The sequence below is a fragment of the Lepisosteus platostomus genome, chromosome 5, assembly GCF_059453375.1.
Source record: "Lepisosteus platostomus isolate fLepPlt1 chromosome 5, fLepPlt1.hap1, whole genome shotgun sequence".
In the NCBI taxonomy this organism is placed as follows: domain Eukaryota; kingdom Metazoa; phylum Chordata; class Actinopteri; order Semionotiformes; family Lepisosteidae; genus Lepisosteus; species Lepisosteus platostomus.
The window spans coordinates 16,380,437-16,391,888 of NC_142615.1; positions in this window are offsets into that span (position 1 = coordinate 16,380,437).

Sequence of the window (11,452 nt, forward strand, 5' to 3'; positions counted from 1 at the left end):
ACAAAGTGCAAACAGTGCATCAAGACAATGTACAAACAAACAATAGACAATGTGCAAGTAAACATGCAGGCAGTTTGAATGTAAACGATACAGATGTGTAAACAATGACTGGAGACGTACAATAAATAAATTACAATGAGGTAGATGGTGATGGTGTGGGTGTGGTCTGAGGGGGATGGCTAAATGTGTTCGCCAGTCTCACTGCTTGTGGATAGAAGCTATTGAAGAATCTAGTGGTAAGTGTCCGTATGCTCTTATATCTCTTGCCTGAGGGCAGTGGGGTGAAGAGCTCATGCCCTGGGTGGAGACGGCTGACACCCTAGTGTTTGACTGCTGGAACATACAGATGAAGCCATTCAAAATGCGCAGGCGATACCGCATTATTTTCCGGTACGCTGTACGCAGTCTACCGCGAGTTACCGGTAAATACCGCTAGTTACCGTAAATTCTCCTATAATACGGCAAGCAAAATAATAGTATCCGGAATTTCCGCAAGGTGGAGCTAATAAAGCTCAACCTCTCATGTTTGAGCTGTCGCCATCAAAGTCTTTAACGAAGATATTACTAATAGTATTAATAATGAATGACCTTGGACAAGCTGTAAGTGTAAACTCAAAGTATTGCCCTGGTCAACATTCTTTTTTTCATTGACCGTCTTTGTTAAAGTAACACCACAGCATTTCGCAATCACGCATTTGTTTCCAATCATGCAAAGTACAGTAATTTTTGAGAATCGATTCACCATGCCTTTCACATGCTCATAAAAGAGATTGATTTAGGAACATAAACATATTACCGTATGAAAACTGTACTGTATACAGTATGTATATGTATATTTAATGTCTTAACTGTGCCCGTTTAAGTATTGAATATTCATATCTAATTTTACCACTGAAGGGAAATCTTAATAGCTGAGCATAAAAAGAATAGGAGCATACTGCAACGCGTGTGAAGGCCATAAACGATATTAATTTTGGAACATAAACATACAGTATATGGCTGGTCTCGGTACTTTAAAGAAAACATACATGAAACATGGTTTCATTATGACCAGAATCGGTCTTGAGATATTTTTAACTTGATTTACAGTATTTGAGAAGTATGTCTTAACACCGATACTACAGTGCATAAATACTGCTCAAGTATATGTTGCTAGGTTTATATTATGCATTTCATACGGTCAAATTACTTTTGAGCAACTAATAAGAAGCACGAAACTGTATGCCCAGGGCGTTTTAGTTTCGTTTTACTGGGACTCTGCTTTTAACAATGTCGCCGTGGATTGATTAGAGATATCAAGTACATACAAGTCATTTTTTAAATGTTGTAGTTCGTCTTGTAAAAATGTTACGAGTACATCATCTATCAACAATTACACAGGTTCTGTTTCCATATTGCGGATTTTGGTTACGTAATATTATTTTCTAGATTTCACGTTGTGAATATATGATTTGGGCAAACGGAGCCGCAAAGAAGTACATTATGGGTTGTTGTTTTTTTTTGCAGTTTTATCTAGAACAAGCAATGCTTAAACCTTTGTCTGATTCTTGTGAAACTATCCACACGACAGTTACAGTACCTAGGAGTTGACTTCAGTGATGTCACTGATGGGATGTTTCTAAAAATCCATCCTCTGTAAAACGTCTTCTCTAGTTGTCATGCATATGTATTCGCTAATGAAGCTGTGTGTTCTGAGCCTGGATCTCTACATTTCTGTATGAACCAGCTTAGAGGGCTAAAGACAGCTTGTGTTTAAATTGAGTGTAAGGCAATTTATGCTTCTAAAGTCATGGTCAGCATTTATTATTGTACTGTGCTGTAAACTTGTTCTGTGCCTAGTCACATTATTTTATAGCGTTTTTATAGTGTTATCAAATCCGGTGGCGCTGTGTGTTAGTTTCCTGACTCCCATGTCACATGGTCTGTGATTGAATCCCATGGAACTATGACTTTATTTGTTAACAAACATTTCTTTGAAAAAACGAAACGTTTCCCTTGGTCAGAGATTAAATAAAACCTCACTCGCACCAAACAAATTTATATTTCTAAATATCACAACATGATAGAATTTAAGTCTTTTTAATAACAATGAATAGTCACTTATGCATTACAAAATAAACATTTATATTGATTTGAATCGCGTTTTGAACCAGCTACCAGTTAACACTGTACTTCCTACTTTGAAAATACCTGTGAAACCAGTTTAATTCGTCACAGCCAGCACTCCGGCAGAGAGGGGGTTGTACTCGTAAAGTAGAAGCAGGCGAGATTTCCAGCGAAAGACACCTCCCCCCCCATACTAGTCAAATTGTATTACAGCATTGTAATTACACATTGTAATTGTATTACACATTGTACACATGCTTAAAAGAGAAGAGAGAAAACACAAGCCTTCTTCAGGTGTGAGGGTCTTCTGCTCAGAATGAAATGCTAAAATGTAATGTAGGCTCTGAATGGGTTCAATTATGATTTGGGCTTGATTAAGGTAGCTGCCTTTCATCTAAAACCCTACTTGAATCCTTCTAAACTAAAAATCAGTGTTAGTGAGTTCTAAATAAAGAGGTATCCAGGTAACAGTGAAACGGGCGGACAGTCTGGGGAGATCGCCCGTTTTCCATGTAAATAGTTCCCTGGTTCCACACCCCTTGGTGTTTCTCTCACTCTCTCTCGGGTCACCTGATCATTAGCTCGAAAGATTTCAGTGCTTTGTGTATATTCTAATGGTAGTGGGGGCAGGGTGTGTGGGAACAGGTTTGGTTGAAATTGCATTGGAGATCTATGTTCTTCACACCTGAAACATTTTCTCTGAAAGCATTTTCTTCGCAGTTTAACCGATCTTGTTACAGCATGTTACAGTTTACTATTATTAACCATATTAATTTTAAGTGCTTAATGCCATATTTTGACCAGGCACGCAAGTCCCTTGCGAAGATATGGAATAAGTGCGAATTGCAATACTAATTAAATGACCGCAGGCACTTTCCACCCCCTCTGCCAGCAGGAACATTCCTATTCTTAGCTCAGCAGCTCATTACAAACCGGGTTTTTTACAAAGCGATACAGCTTTTCGTTGTGAATCTGTTTTTCCGTGTTTACAAAGAAAGTGGAATACAGTGATACTACCTGCTATACAGATACATATGTTTAGATATTTAGACCCTTAAATTAATATCATTATTAATAATAATGATTATAATGATAATAATGATTATTGGCCAGTGAAAGCTCTGTTGTCCTTCACATCAATGCCTGAAACATTTTACCGAACCCAGGATTTTACAGAGAGGGAGGAGGCACGGAGCTCAGCAGTACAGAACGAACATTCTGCTGCCTGGAGCGCTTATGGCAGCAATCACGTTTTTATAACGCATTTATAACTTAGTTTTTAAAATTAATTAAGCAATATGAAGCTTCTCTTTTTACTTTTAAGTCCCTTAATTATCATTAAGCACAGCTTTCTCACCACTTAGACTACTTTTTGATACCATCCTTAGTCAAACCAGAAACGTGTTGTTCTGTCTAATGACATTACAAGTGGAAAGATTACAGATTTTAATCGTCTTTAATTTTGTTACGTTATACATTTTAGAAACGTTTCATCCATACAAACACCACAAAACTATTTTCGATTGTATTTCTGAATAGTATGTTACACTTAGTTCACTGTTTTAAATACATCTAATTAAGAAAATTAGGTGTTAGCATAAACTATTAGCAATCAATAATATTAAATTTAGCACTGTAATAAGTTGTTGCACTTTCCCCCGCATCTTGTGAAAATATATTTTCACTGTTCAAATATACATTAAGTCTGACTATCATATAATAAGTTAAATAAACAACTAAAGAAAAAATAGGGTTAAATATAATTCAAAATATTTTGCTAACAATGTTAACTGTTTATGAATAATAAAATGTATTAACTAAGGAGTAGGATGGCACAGTTGTTAGTATGTTTTTTGTTTTGTTTCTTTTTCATAAATACAACAGTAGTACCTGATGTCTCAGTGGCTTTCAAAATTAAATTATGCATGCAAACCTGTGAACTAGAAAGATAACTAAGATATCCATCCATTTATAATGGTGGCGAAGTGGTTAGTATTGCTGTCTTGCAGCACTGGGGTCCTAGGTTCAATTCCTGCCATCCTGTGTGTGTTGGGTTTACATGTTCTCTCTAGGTTACATGGTTTTTCTCCATATGTGTGATATGACTCCCTCTCGCACTCCAAAACATACTGGTAAGTTAATTGGTTTATGGGAAAACTGGCCCTGGTGTGTGTGTGTTTGTGTCTGTCTGTCCTGTGATGGACTGGCACTATGTCCAGGGTGTATTCTGCCTTGTGTCCGTTGCTTACTGGGATAGGCTCCAAATCCTCTGTACTGGATAAAGAGATTAGAAATGGATGGAAGTAAAGGCACTGTGTGGATGGAACTATACACAGTGTTAGAAACCCACTATGAAATGGCAGCATCTCACTGAGAATAAAATATCTTATAGTGCTGGCTTAAGGAAACAGCCTTTCCACCTCTCTTGCACATCAGTATCCATACCTAGTTATTTAAACAAATTGCCTCTAATTATAAACATCTTAATATGCTGGCTCTATGGATCCGCATCAGCTATGTTTGCCCATTCCTTCAATTCGTGTGCATCCAACACACAGTTCAATGCCAGCAACTTCACATAATCTAAAATACAATCCTTATTTCAGTATCTATGTAAACATATAGTCTGTTAACTTCATCATCTTCATCAAAAGTATGCCTAACCCCATTAGGAAGTGTTCTTGTTATAAGTGTATTCCTCAGCTTTCCCCAGATTATCTTCTTCTTACCAACATCTCTCTTTTATCCTGCAATAACTCAGCCAACACTTAAATCTCCAAAAGCTGCTTGTGTTAATTTCTTTAAATCACAAATATCATGTGTAAATACTGGCCATGTAATACTCTGCATTGTGGAATAATAGTTTATTTTAAAGGGAACTAGAGAAACTAAGAACTAGAGAAATCAAGAAAGGCTTTTTTTTCTAGAATTAATAAATGCACATCCTGTTCACTGGGGAAATTAAATCCACACTGAGCAATCTTCAATATGTTCAGAATATGACAGCAAGAATCCTATCAGGGATGCATTACACCTGTTTTCAAGTCCTTGCACTGGTTACCTATCAGATTTCAAGTCAACTTCAAAATCCTTATCCTCCTTATATACTGTCCTACAACTGTTATTATTGATCACCGAATTATGGTACTTGACATGACTTCATTCAGCCTTTCCTGAACGTCTATGACAGGCAGAGAGAGTGCTGTTTCTGGTGCGATCTTTTGCAGCTGACATTTCACTATTTTAAACGAACAAGAAATTAGATTGCTCATAAATCAGTTATTCTATATAAACACAGCGTAATTGCCCTCCGAAAATCCTCTTTTTCTTGTTCGTTTTAGAGACCTTGATCGAAACTGATTTTAGATGTCAGAAAGGATTTATTTTCTCTGTATTTCCTACATTGCTTTGTCGAGATTTTAACTTTATATCTAACTTTATATCTAGGCTCAGATTTCAACTATAAATCGTACAGTAATTAATAGCAGTAAATACTGATGTTTTGCGCCCTCTTACCACAAAAATATATGTTTTGTAGTTGGGATTAACTTTATTTCGTACGCGTAGCTACTACCATTTGGACACGGGACAGTTAAAGATGGCGGCAAATCAGACACCCAGAGGGGGGGGGGGCGTCTTCTCGCCTCCATAACTAAAATGCCAAATAGGAGTGGCTTAAGCGACATACACAGTCGTGTAACTGACAGTTTGAGGTAGCCTATCGTGTAAATTTCGCTTTGTTGCTGATAGGTTAAGCTTTCGAAACTCTGCCCCAAAGTCATGTGACTGATTTTTCACCCTGTTTCGTTGGTTAAACGCAATGTCACAAGCACCACCATGGTAACTGGGATGTGTAGTTTTTAATTCCGTTTGAATTATAACTGTACGTACTGTCTTCATATTTGGCAAGGGCTTTAAAAAGAAGGCGCGCCAAAAAATTTCGGTGCCGTCGTCTCCGCTTTAAAGGTACCCCCGTGCTGGAAGAATTTGACCTCGGAACGTTTGCCCAGCGTAGTTATAGTGGACATAAAAACAAGAGTTCACTGGCATTATATCCTAGAAGACACAGACCGGTAAATGCCTAATGAACTAGGGATTGGACAGTTTCCAAGTGCTTGTACAATCGATGGAAATGTTCAAATAAATGTGCAGAAGAAATAAACAAAATAATCATTTATTTCTTTATCATATTGGCTAGCTTATGTCCTCTCTTTGCTAGTTAGTGGCTGTGTTTCTGCGTTGGGTAGCAACGGGTGACTGTTCTCAGGCGGAAGATGTAAACAGCTTAATTTTCGTGTTAAATAATTTTTAAAAATTAAAATTCATTCTATGCAGCAATCACATATTTCGGTACCGTTTCATAAAACTTTCATGCTTAAAATGTTTAGGGAGAAATGGAAGACTGGTGTGTGTTTTTTCTTTAAACTATCAAGACCAGCCATACACAGTACAGTTTATGTACATACAGTAATGTTTATGTTCCTAAATTAATATCGTTTATGACCTTCAGATGCGTTATGCTCCTCTTCTTTTTATGCTCAGCTACTAAAATTTCCCTTTAGTGGTAAAATTCCATATAAATATTCAAAACTAAGTGGATTAAAATGTGCACAGTAAAGACATTAAATGATTAAATCTTTTCACTACCAACCAATGCACCACGAGTGCCCCTGTCGGTCATTTTGGCCAGCCAATCACTTACCGCGGTGCCCTCCGGTACCCTGCAGGTAGGTTACTGTACCGCGGGTTTTTACCGCTCATTTTGAATGGCTGCATCTGTAAGGTCCATATCTAGTATTTTAAGTAGGTCATTCCGAAAATACCTGTTATGAATGACCCTTCCCACTGGTCATGTTACAGTAAAAAGATGTGTTGTTTGCCGCATTAGAAATTTATAAGTGTCTCAGTTTAGCCCGAATTTTATCGGCTGTTCTGTACATCGCCAGTGGCCTGGGTGCCTATACTTTTACAGATGATACTGAGCGGAGTATAAAGCACTTGCTGAGAAAAATAATTGACGACCGCTCGCCATATGAGTATGTACGCTCCTTACTTGTAAAGGTAGATGGACAAATACTACATGTGACTTTTGGTGCGTTGCAAAACTTATTTTATACTTATTTATACAGAAAAGAAAAAAGGTCTATGTAAAACCAGGGCTGTGAAATACTCGCAATGTGAATAGAGCTTTCACTCTGTTTTATAGACACAGGTGTGCCATCGTGAGAAGAATGAAAAATTTCGAATGTATACATACATACTTACGAACTTTCATACAAGCTCTTGCTCTTGAATATTTTTTTGAATTCGCTAAATCACACGAAACACCAGCATCACTCATCGTAAGCATCTGACCAATTACATTCCTGAATTTTAAACGCATTTAGTATTTATTTTTAACGTGTTTTATTTATTTTATAAAAAAATACACACCTGTTTTAAGTATTCTTGCCATTTTTAGCATATTGTAAGTGGATATTTTTCAAACATTTTGTTTTTAAATCATATGAAACACAATCAACGCATTGTAACTTCCCATTGATAATTCCTGAGCTTTGTAGCTGTGTATTATTTCTTTTTACCTTGTTTTAATATTTTTTTATTTTTGCATTTTACAGAGCTTTTTAATATATTGTGAGCATTTTAGTGTCATTTTAAAATAGGACTATCAATGCTCCTGACTTTTAAACCTGTATTTCTTCTGACATTAATCTCTCCACCTACAGATGAGGAGGGAGGTATTTGATTTTAAATTGGTTGATTTGGGTGGGAATGTACATTCATTTCCTTGTGTGTATCACCAGTGGGAAACTTGGTATTTTTGGATGAATACAAGTAGCCTCGCCATTCCATGTGTGACGTGAGCAAAGTGTAATTCCTGTCTTTATAGTGTGCTTGTTAGAGACTTAGCTGGCACCCAGAGCGCTTTAAATCCGGGAGTCAGCAGCCCAAGACAAGAGAGCTTCCTTCGTCTATGTTTTTTGCGTGAAGGGGGAAACCATGCGTGTGCTGCAAATGATCTTAGTATCGAAGTGCCGTCCCACATAACCGATCCGAACAATCTGCTTTACAGAGGAGCACTGCCGGAGCTTATCGTTGGCAAACTGAAGACCAGGCTGACCTCTTCTGTGACTCTTGAAAACTGAGTGTCAAGGTTGTGAATTCAAGCTCCACGCTGGCGGGAAATTCCCTAGGTAATGATCACATATTCTTGCATGCTAATCAAAAGAAATATTAAGAAACTTTTCCCGATACCAGTTTTTTACAAAAGTAAAGGCACACGGCAAAAAATTAAAATAAAATGACATCAAGGGTGCTGTACGCAGAGGTCTGAAACCTGCTCCACAGAAGATCTTTATCCAGAGGTTTTAAAGAAGTCGAGATCTCACCATGAGAGGGGAAGCATCTCAGAAAAAGCAGGTGCAGTCGGTTCCACGGTCATAACGCCACTAAGTCGGGTGACAAGAGCAAAACCCACCCGGCTTCCTCCGGGCAAGTAATGAGACAAAGAGACAGTGCACAGTGGGTAGTGTGGCCGAGAGGTCTAAGGTGCTGAATTAAGGCTCCAGTCTGTTTGGGGGCGTGGGTTCAAATCCCACTGCTGCCAGGTGCTTCTGTCGAGACCCCCTTTCAGCTGGCTTCAGACAAAAGGGAGGGCACTGCTTTTTGGCAGTCTCTCGAGAAACTAAGCAAAGTGTTTAAAGATACTTTCTCAGCTTGACATCAAGGCACAAAACAAAAACCTTCTTGTGTCCTCTCAACCCAAAAGCGCTTTGCTACTTTTTGCGTTATGCAGGGAACGACGTCTGCCCAGATCACTTTTGTGTCAATGCAAATTGTAGTGTGCCCTCCATTTTAATATTGGCTGTGCTGGCGTGCTGCTTCTGTCTGTGAAACTTGAATGTTCTGCTTCTTCACACCGAATTGTCGGCGGGGGTTGAGCTTGTTAAATCTTTGCACATAGCGCTCCTTTGGAAGTACATTGTCCAAGTTCAAAAGCGATCGTGGGCTTTACTTCATGCGTTCAAAAAGCATGCCTCGCACGACAGATTTAAATGGGGAATGGGGAATTCTTGCTGTTTTTCCTGTGGTTGCAGTTACAAAGTTGATCGTGCTTTCACATTCTGTTAACAGTATTCACTGGCTGAGCTTTATCAGTTGGTTCGTAAAGGAATCTCTGCTTCGGTTCCAGAAAAGTCATCTGTAGTGTGTTTTTTTCCGCGCCCATGGCAGTCTTTTAAAGCTGGTAGTAATGGCGGCGAAGGTAATTTTTTATTCTCTTTAAAAGAATAAGGACGGGCTGGGGCGAGCTCTATTTACCACTCTTTCAGCTAACCGCCGAACTCGCGAACTGATTACACTGCAGAGCCACAGGCGCCTCGCTTTTCTCCATTCTCTGGGTTAGGGTGAAAAAAAAACTTTGCTGGTATTAGCTGGCCTGCTGGGAGTACCTCTTCTTCACTGATAAGCAAGATTTGTGTTTCATCTTTCGCAAGCTGTATAGATTTCTTTCAAAACAAGTTGTTCCAGAAAGGAAACGAACACTTGTATTCACCTGAATTAAAAGGCATGGACTTAGCTAAGCCTGGCTATCATGATCAATGGTCATCCATTGGCGCCTATCAGTCTATGGAGTGCCGAATGGACATCTGCACTGCATTCCTAAGTGTCAAGAGTAAGTGACTTATATCTCACCTTGACCAACCAATCAGGGACTGGCAGGGCGTGGTAATACCACGTGGGTCTCCAATGCCCGCCAAACTCTCAACCAATCAGCACACATCTGGGTCTTGATCAAAAAGGGAGCGCAAGCTCAGTTCTGGGCTCTCCTTGGCCATTTTCGCGCATCCTCAGAGACAATCACGTGACAACTGCTGTTGTCTGCAAAAGGACTTGGACTTTGTTCTAAGCGCGAGGCCGAGGATCCCGTACGTACTCAGAATTCTACCAACGTGAATGCTCTGCTTGATCAACGGCAGCCTACAGTTGGACCCTCGTCGACAACCTGAATAGCTTATTCAGAAGCAGCGCTGGACCGGGAACGAACCAGTTTGTTCCCAGGCAAAAGAGTGACTTGTGAGGACTCGCAGTCACACTCTGTGCATAGAGACTTTCTACTAGCCAGCCGGACTGCTGGTAGATCCCCTCGGAGCAACGACTGCCCTGCGCGCCGCAGTCAGATTCCTCCGCCCGTCCTACTCCGAGCTGCACCTTGACTGGTTGGCCGGTAGCCAGAGGACGCCGACACAACGCCCATTGGACAACCGCTGGAACAGAGGCTGCAACAGAGCCTGTCAGCTGGTTTGGTGTTCGTGCCGGGAATTCCAAATCCAAACACAGTGGATAAGTAAACCCCATGTTCTACATTGCGTCTCGAGAATTCAATTGTACCTCAACACAAGTTGTTATCAATTTAATTCATGAGTAATGTATTTACTTCCATGTTTAGAGTAACAGTGGGTAATAACACTGATTAGCGATTTGGTAACCGAACTATATATATTGACATATATTCTCTGCTGTGTATCTCTTTGTGTTTGCATCTCTTCGAGATTATATACCTTGTATATTGATAACCCTCACAGTAAGGTCTGCCGCTCGTATCCAGGCAGACTAGTATATGTTTGGTGCACAGTTTATATTAATAAATGTATCCCGTGTATTGAACCCGTGTGTGTGCGTTGTTAGTTGTTCTGACGATTTATTTTCTAAAAGCCCCAACGAACAACCTCATGATTACTGCTACAATTAATAATTGTCTCAGTAAACCCATCAAACCACTACAACAGTAAGACAGGCACCCCTGGGAATTGGACCCAGGATCTCCTGTTTACTAGGCAGGCGCTTTAGCCAACTAAGCCACGGCGCCAGCAAAGTGCTGTCCTTTGACAGCCACTTGGACATGTCTCAACTGCTCTGAGACATCTGTGTTCGGTGTGCACCGAGCCTGCTCGCCTTGCAAGTTGCCTCATTTACATGCGATAGCTCCACCACTAAGAGAAAAGATGACTTTGGCTTTTATCTGGCACTTTTCATGTCAGAGGATCTCAATCTGCTTTCCGTGTACAAGAGGATGTCCAACTCATGTAGCTAAAGATGTAGAGGACAGTGCTCCACTGAAATCCCAGTCAAATCCAGTACGATTGCTGGATCCTTCGAATTCGACTGAAATATAGCACAGATCTGCAGTCCACCATTAGAATACTGTGGGTGTGTTGTATAAGCCATACCACCCAAAATAGTTCTAAAACAGGAGATGCATCCTCGTTTAGGAATGTGGTATAAAGTGAAATGGTCTGGGAAGAGTACTACGTTTGAACAGTTCAAAATAGACGTAAACGGGTAT